The sequence below is a fragment of the Bidens hawaiensis genome, unplaced genomic scaffold (assembly GCF_021521415.1).
Source record: "Bidens hawaiensis isolate Kalapana, Puna unplaced genomic scaffold, B.hawaiensis_p1.1 tig00039600_1, whole genome shotgun sequence".
Taxonomy (NCBI): domain Eukaryota; kingdom Viridiplantae; phylum Streptophyta; class Magnoliopsida; order Asterales; family Asteraceae; genus Bidens; species Bidens hawaiensis.
Genome location: NW_027505617.1, coordinates 78,620 through 95,552, shown reverse-complemented (window position 1 = coordinate 95,552; position 16,933 = coordinate 78,620).

The window sequence follows — 16,933 nt, the reverse complement described above, 5'->3', positions numbered from 1 at the left end:
AGGTTAACTTCGCCTAAAGTCAAGTTCGATTAGAAAATAAATTAAAAATCTAATGAAAAATGTGTTAAGACGGTTAATGGAAATAAAATTTTTCCAAGCTGACCTGGCAGCTCGACCCCAGCCAGGGGCTCTGCCCCTTGGACCCTGCTAGGGGCTGCCGCCCCTAGACCCCGCTGCCAGGGGCGCTGCCCCCGGACCCCCGTTCGTTGTGGGTAGTAGTTAAGACTGGAAAGATGATATGAGTAGTGATAGTTGTTTGATACGTGTACTTGTTATACAGTCAGCCGTGAACAGCTGAAGAAAGGGATTACGATTAACGGTGAACGTAACCGTGTTCAGGTGAGTTTCTAGCCCCATTCCTTGTTATGTTTTCGGGGCTGTGTGCATACTCGATGTGTTGTTAATACATTTATCCTAAGTGATAAGTGTATGTCATATGTGATATGTGTGATAGATATGAATGATTGTTTGTCGGTACGCGAACGATCTTCGGATATTGCGCGTACTGTCAGGTTAAAAATAAAGGTACGAATATTATATATCGAAGATGTATGAATATTTCAAATGAATACTTGTCGGGGCGTGAACGATCTTCGGATATTGCACGTAACGACAAGGGGTATGTTTGTTAAATGAATGAGGTAAGGAATGCCTAGAGTGTTCTTATGTTATAATGTAAGTATGTGTATATAGGTACACGAATGGCATGTGAGTTCTACGTTCGACATAGTAAGTTAGGATGGCAAATCCCTCTAGCTTCTGTCGGACATAGACTCGGCTGGTGATGGCGTAGTTAAGGACTGCGAGCCTTATACGTGAAGTAGATGATATATGTAAACGTAGATAAGGACTGCGAACCTTATACGTAATGTAGATAGGCGTCAGCATAGGAAAGGACTGTGAACCTTATACGTGCTGTATTTGTAGCATAGGGGAGGACTGCGAACCTCGTACGTGCTATGAATTAGGTTGCAACATAGGGAAGGACTGCGAACCTTGTACGTGTTGTGGATGTATTTCAGCATAGGAAAGGACTGTGAACCTTATACGTGCTGATTTTGTAGCATAGGGGAGGACTGCGAACCTCGTACGTGCTATGAATTAGGTTGCAACATAGGGAAGGACTGTGAACCTTGTACGTGTTGTGGATGTACTATGGTATAGGGAAGGACCGCGATCCTTGTACGTACCATAAATGGTGAACATAGGTAAGGACTGCGAACCTTGTACGTGTTCACGACCTTGAGTACAGGTATAGACGGTGAACTATGAACGTACTCTCGGTAGACTGAGGTTAGTGATTGTAGATATGTATGTATGTATGGTAGCAAGTATGTATGTAGAACAGAAGGGTAACTAGTGAAGTATGGATATGTATCTACAGATATGTATGTATGTGTATGTATTGTATGGCGTTCGATTAACTAGAACTCACTCAGCGTAGCTGACTTTTAGTATGCACGCAGGTGAGCTGATTATAGAGTTAGCATGAGGATGACACACGGCATGGATTGAACGGCTGGCATCTGAAGAAAGAAGTAAAGATGTTTTAAATATAAAGTTTTGTGTTACGGTATCAAATAAAAGATTTAATGTTTTGTAACAAATGATTGATGTTTTATATTCCGCGAAAAGTTTTAATAAACTCTGATTTGAAAGAACTGTGTTTATGAGTAAATCCGACGCTAAATTAGGGCCACCGGGTTCGGGGCCTTACATATACTATGAAATTGATTCAACTTAAAAACAAGTTGTTCTTTTTTCCATCTTGTTTTTATCGTTCAATTATTCATATACTTCTATCTATACTATACTATAAATAAATGTTTTAAATGACACATGTCATCACATTAGAGTGATTCTTACAAAAGTTTCCCTCCTTTCTCTCATATATGTATTTCTCTTTCTTATTTAATAGTTTTATATTTCATTTTTTTTAATCTCTCATTTTCTGATTTTAGAAATTTAATACTAACATAAATATATTATTTTGTTTTACATAAGCATATTGTATTAGTTATTTATATTAAGTTTTTATAATGTAACCAATTTCAAGTTGATTTTGAATAATTATTTCAAAATTTAAGGTTTTAAATATATTATATTAGTTAACTAATATTAATGTTTTATAAGAAATGATATTATTGGATGAAAAGCAAGCTTAATTTTAAATAAAAAAAATTCATTGAACTTTAACTTATCAATACTATACTATAAATAAAGCTTTAATACTAACATATTGTATTATTGGATGAAGAGCAAGAAATTTAATATTAACATAAATATATTATTTTGTTATAGATAAGCATATTGTATTAATTATTTATATTAAGTTTTTATAAAGTGACCAATTAAGTTGATTTTGAGTAATGATTTCAAAATTTAAGGTTTTAAATATATTATATTAGTTAACTAATATTAGTGTTTTATAAGAAATGATATTATTAAATGAAGAGCAAGCTTAATTTTAAATAAAAAAAATTCAATAAACTTTAACTTATCTATACTATACTATAAATAAAGGTTTTTAAATGACATATGTCATCACATTAGAGTGATCCTTACAAAAGTTTCTCTCCTCTCTCTCATATTCAATGTATTTCTTTTTCTTATTTAATAGTTTTATATTTCATTTTTTTTGTTTTTAATCTCTCATTTTCTGATTTTAGAAATTTAAAACTAACATAAATATATTATTTTGTTTTACATAAACATATTGTATTAGTTATTTATATTAAGTTTTTATAAAGTAACCAATTTCAAGTTGATTTTGAATAATTAATCCAAAATTTAAGGTTTTAAATATATTATATTAGTTAAATAATATTAATGTTTTATAATAAATGATATTATTGGATGAAGAGCAAGCTTAATTTTAAATAAAAAATTCAATAAACTTTAACTTATTCAATATATATGATTGTTTACAAAATTACAAGTTTTTTCTTTCAAACCTTTAAACGATGAATTCACTATTTATGTATTCTCGGTGTTTATGCTAATTTAAAGGAGTGGGTTTCTTTAACCGATGAAAGAATCTCGGCCCACTGGTTAGTTTATAACAGTATCCATCTATAACTTCTTTTTTTACTTGACTATTTAATGAACCAATCATTTGTGTAAAGTTCATCGTCTTAAAAATCCATAAAAAAATATAAAAGAGTATCCATTTGTAATTAAACAGTGTCCATTTACCCATTTACTACTTTTTTTCTTTTGTTTTTTGTTCTTTTTTACTTGAGTATTTAATCAATCTATCATTTATGTAAAGCTCATCATTTAATCAATTCATCATATATGTATTCTTAGTGTTTATGATAATTTAAACGAGCGGGCTTATTTAACCGAATAAATGATCAAACATGGTTCAGAACAAAATAGTCTATGATTCGAATGACTTTCGGTCTACATGTTGGTTAAAAGAGTATCAGTTTACAACTTCTTTTTGTTACTTGACTATTTAATCAACTCATCATTTATGTAAAGTCCATCGTCTTAAAAATCCACAAAAAATATAAACACTAACTAGCCTAGTCTCTCATCATCATCCTGGGTCACATGAAATTGACTAAATAAAAAATAGAGAGGGCCCACAATCATCTTCTTCACTTCATCCTCTCTCCCTGATAATTGAAACACCACCGTTTGCTGCCATCGTCTGCCACCATGGAACCATCCGCTGACGACCCACCGTAACCAGCACCGACATCTTAACTAACTAGCCAAACGATGCAGATTGAATATGGAGATGGTGGGTGGCAACTAAAATCCTTGACTCGCCGTGAACCTGCAACCCCGAGGAAGGAGAGAGAGAGAGAGAGAGAGAGAGATATCTGGACTTGCCATAACCGTTGGCAATGATATACGGCTATGATTGCAAACGTGTACAAGCTTAACGATGGTGAACGCCTGACAAGACCCGAGCCCCGGTGCGGAAGCGTGAATAGTCGGTATTAACGGTGGAGCTCGGATCTGAGCAAGGATCGAATCGTATTCACTCTTGAAAGGTGTTTTGGACGGATGAGTGGTGTTTGGGAGAGAACCTGAATCGATTACAATGAACAATAAACTGGATGAACAAATATATGCAATCGAAACACAAACATAAAGAAGTTGCAGTATGATTTCATTAGTCAAAGGATTGTCACAGGGAGCATTCATACATACAATAAAGATCAGCCACCTTCGGGATAGCTCATCCCGGAGGCGGAGGCTCTCTCATAGGGATAAAACCCTAGATCTCACTTAATACACAATATACTCATACTAGACCAATTAACAAATACATCTATTTATACTAGTCTAGCATGACTTGGTCTTCAAGCCATCTACCCTTGGTTGAGACCAAAAATATTAATTTATTTTTCACCCATAATAATAATAATTCGATACATCGATCTAAAATATAAGTCCCAACACCGTCGAAGATGGCGAACGCTGGCGAAGGAGTTTATACAACGATGGGAGACTAAGAGTTTCAAATATGGTGGATCTAATATTTAGTTTCGTTGTATTTTAGTATTAAGAGTTTTTCATTATTAAAGAATTGACTGTTATTTAATTTTAGATTTTTGACCTTTTTTTATATTAAATGTGTTTTGGTATATAAAATAAGGGCAAATTAGTCAATTAACAAGTTATTTTTAATGATTTGGGTAAATATGTAATGCGTATATTTTAGGAAGGGGAAATATGTAATTGACATTTAAGGGTTGTTTATATTTATTAATTAATTTTTATATATTTATAATTATTTTTGTATATTTTTTTCAATTATAATTTTATGTATGTATAAAACAATATATGTTATTTTTAGTTATTTTTTTTAATACTTTGAAAACTCTTTTTGTAATATTTTTATCGTTACATTTATTGTAACTGTGTAAGGTACAAAATAATTCTGCATATTGTTTAATTACCCCCTTTTGACCGGTTAAAATATCACCCACCACCAATCTTGGTGTCTTACTAGTAGGGTGCAAACGAGCCGAGTTGAGTATGAGCTTGACTAGGCTGGAGCTCGGCTCGTTTAATTTGCACGGAGCTCGAGCTCGGCTCGTTTCGAGCTCTATTTTCAAAGCTCGAGCTCAGCTTGTGAGTAGATTTTTCAAGCTCGAGCTCGACTCGTTTACTAGCTATTAATTAATTTTTATATATTTATAATTATTTTTGTATATTTTTTTTCGCTTATAATTTTATGTATAAAATAATATATGTTATTTTTTTTAACATTATATATATAATTAAGAAAACTTAGGAAGGAGATATACGTAAATGCCCATTATTATTATTATTATTATTATTATTATTATAGATGACTTATTTTTTCATTCCATTCCTTGAAGGAATGAAAAGAATCACCTTATCTCAAGGATTGAAAAAATCTATAAATGAAAGGAATTACATTTATTTGAAATGATCCATTTCATTGATACATAACAACCAAACATACTTAATTCCATTTCTTTGAAATGATTTATTTCATTCCAATATCCATTTCTTTATATCAAACACTACCCCAAGTCTTTTCCTTATCACTCCACCACTTCAGAATATGTATTAATTTATTTGTTTTTTATCTCAACTTTTTTTGTTAAGGGGGTAAAGCATTTAATGCATGCCAATAAAAGAAACCGATGACATTTGGCAATAAGATATATGATACAGGATAACACACAAACGCGTATTAAATTACCATATGTAGTATTTGCCTTAGACATGTTAACAAACACATGCTGGTGGTTTTCAGAAATCAAAATACAGTAAAATGTTTTTCTTTTTTGCTTCTGCACGTTTCATTTTGTTGCAGGAAATGATGAGGGGCGAGTAGACCCGAAGGGACTAGTGTTGAGGTGTTGTGTTGTGTTGTGCAAGTAAAGTGTCCAGGATGTTATTATTATGATTTATATAGTTAACTAAGTTAGCTGTATGTTAAACAGAACTTATTTTGTTAAATATAATCATCAAGATGGTTAATGTTCTAATGCCAAAAGAAGTTCCGTTTTTTTTATAAAGGAACACGGTTTGAGTATATATTAGGTTCCACAATGCCATATATAGTATGGTTTCTTAGATTAAAGAAAGTTTTATTAGTTTCTGCATAATAGCACCCCGTTTTTTTTTTTATTACCAAATGGGTTCTATATCGTTGAAGATATTCCGGCTGGGCGGTTTATTGGTAACGGTGAGATAAAATGTCGGTTTTAACTTCAATATGCATACATTGAGATAAAGTCACTACAAAAAAATGGAGTTTTAGCGCGACAACTTTCGTCGCTAAAGATGCCAAAAATCGCCACCTCAGCGGCAACATATCGACGCCAATGAGTGATATTATATTCCTGTTGTAAATTTTTACCTTTTATTCTACTTTCTTTCTAGCATTTATTGTATCAGCCTCAACGCTTATTATATCTGTTTTGTAAGTTTTATAGTTAAATTAAACTATATTTAATAAGTTAAAAGAATAAATTATATCGGATATAGTTAGTTTTAAAGTAAAAAAAACTAGTAGATTCTTCGGCGCATTGCGCCGTGGTTGTCTGACATATGCAACTTTTTACCAGTTTACTCAAGTTATAGATTTGCATTTAAACCTGGTATGAGATCAAAGATAATACTGAAAATAAACACGTTACTAAAAGAGCAAAGAAGTATGCTCATTACTTCCGAAACCTTAACAACTGAGATAAGTGTCAGGAGTAAAAAGTGTAGTCTGTTACTTTAGTTTTCCTTAGATGAATGACCCACTTGTACAATAGGCTTCCAATCTCAACAGCGATAAGTAGCAATAACAAAGCTGGTTTTTTAATAGCAACAATCTAAAACTCAAAGAACTAAACAAGCAAATGTCATGAGTGTACTGTAGCAATTAGTTTTCTCTTCATATATAGTATAATTAGCAAAACACTATAAAACTTAAAATTTTTTTTAAACAAATTAACATTTATAGTTATATAAACTATTACACACAGGTTACTCATAATCCGTAGTGATAATCAACCAATGAGACTTTAAGGTTTACCTTTATTGCTAAGGACATTCTCATTTACATGATCATGTAGATTTAAATTTTCACTCAATTTGAGTAACAAGAATGATTTTGAGCGAAATAAAAAAGCATACCTTTATTGTGAGCATAATCGAGTGAAAGTTTGGCATAAATTTATAAGAGTAGGATTTTCTTTAATAATAAAAATAATAAAAGTGGAATTTGCTAACGTGATGATGTGAAAGGATATTTTAAAGCTAACACCAATACACATAGTATAGAATATTGTTATTTATATATGGTTAAAACGGTTATATTGTTTCATTTTTGCTCATTTAATGTACTTACTAGGATAATAACCCGTATTATACATGGGTGAAAAACATATCAACAAACAATATAAAATATAAACTATGCATTCAGTCAAAACAAATATTTGACATAAGTTTTTTACCCTCAGATGTTACAAAAGATGTTAAACTATGTCTATAACATAAAAAGAATAATACTTTATAAAAAAACAATGCAATGAATAAGAAATAACATAACATAAATGAACCATTAGACCTAAAAAAAATAAAAAAACACATATTAGTAATAGATTTTGATTGAAAAACTAAGTTTACAAATACATATCAGCTTTAAACTGTATCACATTAAATTTTCGAAAATCTCTTTGTAAACAGCTTTATTATTTAATTTTTTTAAATGTTCCTAATTGTTCTAAAGAACATTTTTTTTTCATTTAGAGTGTTTTCTATAAATAATTTTAAGAGATATTTATATTTAGCATTTTTCATGTCATCTATATCTATATTTATATTTATATATACTATTAAAGAGATTCATTTTGGCTCATTTTTATTGATTGATTTTACTATATTCCAAAAATATAAAGCCCTCATACAATTAGTTACTAATAAAATAATTCAAAATTAAAATCACAATAATCATTTAATCTATATAATAAATATAATTAAACACATTCTTTTTGGCTCATTCTTATTGGTTGATCTCACTATACTTCAAAAATAATAAGCTCTCATAGAATTTGTTACTAATAAAATAATTCAAAATTAAAATCATAATAATCATTTAATTGGATGCGTTTTCTCCTAGACAAGCAATTATGGACCCGTATATGTTTCATAGCCCTAATTTTCATTACTTTCTCTCCAACTCACTTTTTGCTAATCACCTTTTTTTTGGCAGATGGTGTTATGTTCACTAATGATTATTTATTTTGGTGATTATTAAAATGCATTTTTATATGTGAGTTAAGGACAAACATAACATTTATTTAAATAATTTTAAACAGATACAAAATTTACAAATTGTTAATATATATATATATATATATATATATATATAGGCTAAGTATAAAATGAAAACTCACTTGAGTTATAAAAACTCTAGAAACTCATTTTCAACCACATGTTTTTAATTAATGTTTAAATCTTGTGGTCCACAATTAAATTGAATAAAAGATGTAAATATAAATTTAACTTTTTCTCTCTCCTGAAAACGTATATAAAAATTAGTAACAAAAAGTTAAAAAATAGCAAAACATTTTTTTTGATGTTTCGATGTTTTGTATTAAATGTTACAATATATATTACATGTTACAAAAAAAAAAAAAAAAAAAAAAAACCAATGTTACATGGGGTTTTCACGGGTTTTCACAATTCAAGTGGGTTTTCATTTTAACCTTACCCTATATATATATATATATATATATATATATATATATATAGAGGAGGGTTCAAATGAAAACCACTCCTTAACTTAAAAATCATAAGAACTCTAATGGACCAATCACGAATTTTCTTTTTTATTTTGTGTTTTTCTTATTGTAAGGATATTCTAGTAATTTGGTTTTATTGTATTTAAGCATAATCCCTAATTTATCTCCCGAAATTGTTGAAGAGGATTTTTTTTTCAAATATAATATACTTTACATATTTAATAAATTACCTAAGGGATCATCTGTGCATACATGATACACCAAGACAATTAAGATCTTATCATTTATAAATATGTTGGAGTGGCATTCAACCACAATTTCCAATGTCTTTGTTTTATTTTATTTTATTTTATCGTTTCCATTAAAAATATTAATATGCGTTTGTATTTTTGTTTTACTATCCACTTATTCTATTTAAATTGAATTTAGCATAGATATTTTGTGTAGTTTCAGAAAAGAATACACATTTTTATGATTAATTTTTTTTTAACGTTTTTAGCGATTTTGAGTACACTCATTTCACTATAAATACATGACAAACAAGAACATTGTTGTTATATATGTAACCCTACAATTACACAAAGAGCCCGTTTGATTTACATGTATTTAACTATTTGTTACAAAAAATAGCATGAACAACACGTTAGTTTACATATATGTAACTTCATAATTTATTTTTACATATATGTATATGATTAAGTTACATATATGTATTTTAGTATGACCCCTTTCAAAATGCAAAAATACTAGAGCTACATATGTGTAAACGTATATGAACACAAGAGTATTTAGTTTTGATATAATAACATATGTGTATACATGTTGTTATATATATATACTAGAGCTACATATGTGTAAACAGATATGAACATGAAAGTATATAGTTTTAGTATAATAACATATGTGTATATATGTTGTTACATATATGTATCATTAGGACTAACTTTGTTTTAGCATGTGCGATAAAAATAACAATAAAAATAAAGGTCCATTTATTTTAATAATAGGAAATTAGAATAAAATTAAAAATTGTTGGACACTCTGGATAAGACGAAAGCATAAAATCTCTGGAAATTGAAATCATAAAACTAGAAAATTGGAAAATCCAATAATATACAATGAATCAAGATAAAGCTAGAAATTCTTTATTTGAATTTTGTGTTTAGATTTTCCAACTTTTTTGTTGTTGATAATTCTATGTATTATTTTTGGAAGGCAATAAGTATTTTTTTCTGCCAACAAATATTAAATAAAGTAGGATAATAAAAAAATAAAAAGGTTATGAGAGAGAATGAGGATTTTTAGGAAACTAAGAATTAATATTTTTCCCGTTTACCAATTTTATCTCTAATCTTCTTAACTAATCTCTTTTAGTTTTCATTTAATTACCCAATTGCCACTATGTATATTAACCATTGATCTAAGAAATGGATGGTTTGGATTGATTTAACTAGTTTTCTAGAACACTATGGTTTTCATTTGAACCTTTCCTATATATATAGGATTGAGTTCATTTCAGAAGTGTTTATAGTGTGAAAAGTGCGAGAAGAGATTCTGGTCAATCATAAGATTTCTTTCTAATTTTGGATTATTTAATTGTAGAAGTATATTAGTAAAAAGTTTAGGAGTTTTTTTTGGTAATTAATACTAATTAATGTTAATTACAAATGATTATACATTTATTTTTATTTTTTAATTTGATTTAATCTTTAAACAATTCATAAAACAAAACCATCATACTCATATTATAAAAAAATATAAATATATTAACCATCATAAAACCAAATACCTACACAAATCATAATATTAACCTACACATACAAAAACTAGTTCATGTTATCACCTACACAGATCACAATATTTATATACATGCACATAACTAGTTCATGTTAACCTACACAAATCACAATAATAACCTAGATATACTGTGACAATCGTCAATTTCAGGTTAACTCCGTTAACTCAACTCCGTCAATTCAAACATAAGATCACTGAATCTATAACGCACACTTCATTATATTTAAACTAGGGTTTAAATGACGCTTAACACTTACTACATGTCTAGTCTTTCGGGATTTGCACCGAAACCCAAACGAGTTGACGCAAACGATTGATGAATAAACGAAAAACGTCAAAACAGTAATTATGTGATAATTATGTGTTAGACTTATGTGTTATGTGATAACATGATTATAAACGTTAACTCAAGATGTAAACTAGTTAGTTAAGTTAGAAAAACAGCAATTGATAGTGGAGGGACTTGAGTGTAACTTATTATTATTATAAATATATCCTTAATAACTTAACCCTAACTTATTATCATAACCCACAAGTTTCGATCGGCCTCTCCCCTTGGCTTCACTTGGCTGCCGTCCACTATACACACACATACAATCAAGAAATCAAGTGTTTGATTGAGGAACTAGGTGCTAGGAAGGTATAATTGATTATCCTATACATTCTTATTACTTGATTTTGATGTTTGTTGGGTTAATTGTAAACCCTAAGCTGCCGATTTCATATATACATGTAATCAATATGATTGTTGTTGATTGAGTAATGATTTGATAAGTAGAATTGATATTGTAACATGTTGATTGTTGTGTCTTTGATTTGAGTTCAAACAAAAACCCTAATCTTGTGTGTAATGTGTAATTGATGTGCATGGATGGTGTTTATGGAGTCTAGAGGGTTATATGAATGCATGATAGTTCATAGATTGTTATTATGTTGAGTTTGGATGCAAACAGTTTCTGGACAGAATGTGTATTTGATGTTTAAGTGACTGTAACGAAGTGTAAACATGAAAATTGGTTGAGATTATTAATACTACAGTAAACTAAGTTGAGTCTAGTTTCTAAAGAATATAAACTTGTAACTTTTGGACAAGTAGAAGTTAACTTTTATGATTTTACAAAAACGTTGTGCAAAGCTGAGCTGTTAGACCTGCTGTTAGGTTGTTTTGTAAATGTTATATCTCATGAACTACGAGACCAATTGGGTTGGTTCCACTTCTGGAAGTTGACTCATTGAGTTAGGAACCTAACCAAAGTGGTCTTGCATTTATTGGATTTTTCGTTTAACGGGAATTGCAAATAACATTCTGTTGCGCATGAATTTGACTGTTATGAGTTTGTTGTAATGATTTGATAATTGTGAGAAAACTATATGGAATAAAAATATAATAAAATATGTTCTGGAAACCTAAGACATATGTGCTTCTGTGATGATTATTGGTAAATTAATTGAAATGCTATGATCGGTGAAATAGTACAATCTTTCTAGTAGGATTTCTGTCTCGGTGAAACTAGCTGCTGAGTTGTGTTAAAATGCATGAAACATGATACTTGCTATATAATTGTTATGTTTTGACCAAAATACCCTTGCGGGGAATAATTGCTAATTGATTGCCATGATTTGACCAAATTGCCCTCATGGGGAATAATGGCTAGTTAATTGTTATTTGTTGACCAAAATGCCCTTACGGGGAATAATTGATAGTGAGGTACTTTATGAATATATGACACGTATATGATTGCTTACACATGTAATGTGTCACAAATACGCTGGCTAAAGCCACACACGATTCACAAACGAAACACGAAACATGTTATGTGCATAGGTATTATGTGCCGGGTCTAGAGACTCGATAATATTCCGACACTTAGAAAAATCTCTTTATTGTTTTAGAACGCTAGAGAGAGTTTTTCGGTGACGCGCATCTTGGTGATTTAATTTGGGAAATTCTTCGCAAACAGTGAGTTTCACTTTCCCCTCTTTAAACTGTTTTCAAACGCTTTTCACTTGGGGGAGATAACATACTCCACAACGCATTTAAGATTTTGTTATAAATTATATATCACTTGTAAAGGCTAAGTGGCAAACGAAACATTTGAAGTCCTACACATCGAACCGGTTAATATTTTGAATAGCGAGTTACTGTTGAGTAGTACTACTGGGTTTGACAAACCCCACCCAACGCTAAACTCGACTGGAGGTCGAGCGGGTGTAATTTTGGCTAACACGTACCATGGTCTGGAGGACCTGGTGACAAGGCACTTAATAAACGAGTCAGCTTCGGTGTCGAACACTTAGTAATACTTGTTGTATAGACTAGCTACCTATCGATATATAATTGACATAACACTATCCGGTAACGCTGTAACGCAAAACGCTGTAACGCAAAACGCTGTAACGCAAACGCTGAACGCAAACGCTAAACGATAAATTTTTATATAATTTGTGAACTCACAAACCTTGTGTTGACACTTTTAGTATGTTATTCTCAGGTAGCCGAGGCGGACGCGCGGTTTAGGAACATGCATTGATTGAAAACGCTTTTATTATGCAAACTTATTTTTAACGGTTATCATTGGTTTTAAGTCGTCCTGCGTGACTCAACTTTAGATTAAAGATTTTTACGCTTCCGCATTTAATTACTCGTAAACGTTTTCATGGTTTTGAAACTTTGTTTTATGGTTTGATTATAACTAATGATTCCGATCCTGTTAGTTCACACCCTCTGACGGTAAAACTCCGTTAGTGGATTTTGAGGGTGTGACATATACAAATTTACTTCATGTTATAGCCTACCAATTTGTATTTATCTACACATATCAGAATATTAACCTACACAAACAAACCTTTTTCTTTTTATCACATACAATTAATAGTGTTAACCTAAACTTGTAAAATATTCGCAATGTAGGAACACATCATATTTTTTTTTATAATTTTAATTATTTTATAATTTGTCTTTTATGTGTAGGCAAATACGAGTTATGTGTAGATGAATATTATTTATATGTAGGTGAAAATAAAATGAACTAGCAGGCTGTGTAGGTGAATACGATATATGTGTAGGTAAATATTAGTTATGTGTTGGTGAAAAATAAAAGAAACAAAATTAGTGTAGGAGAAAATAAGTTGTGTTGGTAAATACGAGTTACATTTTGATAAAAATAAAAATAACTAACAACTTGTATAATTGAATGTGAGTTATGTGTAGATTATTATGTTACTTGTGAAGGTTATCAATTTAATACAATTCACCTACATATACATTTTTTTATATGTAGGTAATAGATAATTCAAATTTGTAACCTTCTACAAGAATTAATGTGAAGAATATTCTAGGAGTAATTAGAGAAATTAATGCATTGAACAAATCAAAGATAATCAATGGTTGAGATCGACTTCTCGCACTTCTCGCTATAATATCACTTCTCGCATGATCCATCCCCTATATATATATATATATATAAAATTGACACATTCGGATAAAAAAGCTTCTGTTTAAGTTTTAGAGAAGATAGTTTCCTGTTGTAGTTTGGTTTTGCAATGATCATCAACAAAAGTCTAGGCCAGTCTCTAGCAAGGGTTGACTTACTTAAAAGACCCGTTTTACATATGGTCAACTTTATGCAGATTTATCAAGAGTGAAGAGTAGAGACGAACAAAAAATAAACACTTATTTTAGATAAGTATTGGGACCAGGATTCTTGATCCTTGTAGATAAGCTATTCTTGGCGACTGTTTCCAGGAATAAGGATCCTTTATGGATAAAGGATCCTCAACAGCTGAAGACTTGGTCAAAGCATTAAAGATTGTAGACGTTGGAAGGAGTTACAACTCGTTTATACAAGTTATAACCGCTCCAATATTCTCTCAGTGACAATAAATGCTCTTTATGGCTAGTTATTATTTAATTATTCTTCTTGTAACTATATATATGAGCTGATTATATCACATAACACACACAACACATAGCATACAGAGAATCATACTAGCAAACACTTTGTACTCACGATCAGCTCATATTCTCACCTATTGTAATATTTTCAAGTTTAATATAATCGGTAGTGAAAGTTTTCACTACCCGAGGTTTTTATGTCGGCGAGATACTAGTTACCAAGGGCTTTTCCTCGTATAAATCTCGGTGTTCATCTTTTAATATAGTTACTTTGATCATATTTGTCATACAAGCATCAATCTTCACATACAAATTTGGTTACTTGATCCTTAGACCGATTTTTGACCAAAACAGTTTGGCGCCCACCAAGGGGCATTGGTGCTTTAATCCCAAAAATTCTTACCTTTATTCAATCCCTACACTCAAAGTTATCACTCAATGGTCTCTCAAGGAAAAGCTGTTTCTACAACCGTTGCATCAAGTGTTACGGCTCAAGTATCTTTGCCACCACTACCTATCTCTACGAAGCCACAAAAGCCCATAATTGTTGCTCAGAAGAAGGAGACTGCCGTTTTCTCTGGATCAAAATCCATTACTGTTTCCCAAACGGTGACTGCTAACAATGATGTTTCTATTTTATGTGCACACATGAAAAACTATATGGAGTAGCAGAACAAGACCAACCAGAGGGAGAGCAATACAAGCGTGAAAACGTGAAAACGAGGTTGTGGGAGAGCAATACAAGCGTCGTGCTGCTAGGCGAAGCAGTAGAATGCTGCACCCTAGATGGCGAAAGTCCAGTAGCCGAAAGCATCACTAGCTTACGCTCTGACCCGAGTAGCATGGGGCACGTGGAATCCCGTGTGAATCAGCAATGACCACCTTGCAAGGCTAAATACTCCTGGGTGACCGATAGCGAAGTAGTACCGTGAGGGAAGGGTGAAAAGAACCCCCATCGGGGAGTGAAATAGAACATGAAACCGTAAGCTCCCAAGCAGTGGGAGGAGCCCGGGGCTCTGACCGCGTGCCTGTTGAAGAATGAGCCGGCGACTCATAGGCAGTGGATCCTTCATGAGATTGAGGAAATCAAGAGAACTAGGAAGACTACTGAAGACGCAAGTCCCATCATCCCGAAAATACTTGAGTTCAGCACTCCAAATTTTCCTGGTCAAAGGTGCCGAGCATCCTCTTATCCTCAACATGGATCCTCGGATTTCTTCCAAAAAGGATACTCTACCCAGTATTCGCAAGGATCATCTATCCTTCAACAAGGATCCTCAAGTCAGCACTTAAGATCCTCAAGCCACCATTCGCAAGGATCCTCCGCCTTCCAATATTGACCCTCAGATTTCCGTCAAGGACCTTCTACTCACCAGCCTCAAGGATCCTCTGTCTATCAACCAGGATCCTTGGGCTTCCAGACAGAATCCATCCACCATCAGCATCCAGAATCCTACTATCTTTACGGGAAAGAACCTTTGAAGGAACCACGATCAAGGCTACTTGAGGTCCATGTCACACCCCGACTAGCACAATCCGGAAGCGTAAAATGGGAATGTAACAGACACCTCTGGTATCAACACATTGTTTATAAAGAAACATTACAAACTAATTTACAATATATTACATTTCCTTGTTTTGTCATCGTTTTACAGTCTAGGTGATACAAACAAAACTAGTTTGTTAACTATACGATCTTACTACTAACTTCCTTGCTTCTATTCACATAGCATCAACCACACACCTTGAGCAAGTAACAACCAAATCATTCCGATTTAGGTACACCTGAAAAGCAGTTTAAAACGGGTCAACTACTAGAGTTGGTGAGTTTCACGAATTTCAGGAAAACAGTTATGAACATTCACAAGTTAATACTTGCAATCATGACATAAGTATGTATGTATGTAAATGATGTAACTATGCTAAGCTATAGTGAAGCCTTGACTGTATGTGATGCGTGCATCCATTTCCCACGCTCAATTAACCACTGTGGCTCCCCTTCCGCCCACAACATGCCCCGGTAGCTATGTCTAACACTACATAGCCTGTTTGTATAAATATGGTCATGTGCAAACGGCGCTATGTGACACGGCAACCAGGCCGATTCCGTTTGGGTTAGTCAAACCAATAGTACTATTCACAAGCCACCGGCTCGAAGTTAATCACTGTGATCGTGAGGACTTTCGTGTGTTAGCACTTAGATAATTCACATCAATACATGTTTTAGGTATGTATATGTAATCAAACATGCTTTTCACCCCAAAAGTTCGTAAAACAGTTTAGAAGTGGGGTCATGAAACTCAGAGTTTAGTAGATAATCAGTAGCACGTCGGTTCGAGGTTTGTATAACTTGCAATCACGGTTTCCTATAATCAATATTATAATAATATTAATATTTTAATATTATTATAATCTCAACACTAAACTGGGCTGTATAACTAATCTGGGTATAGCTGGAACGCGCAGAAAGTGGCAATAGGCTTAGGTTGTGATGTTGTTCAATGTC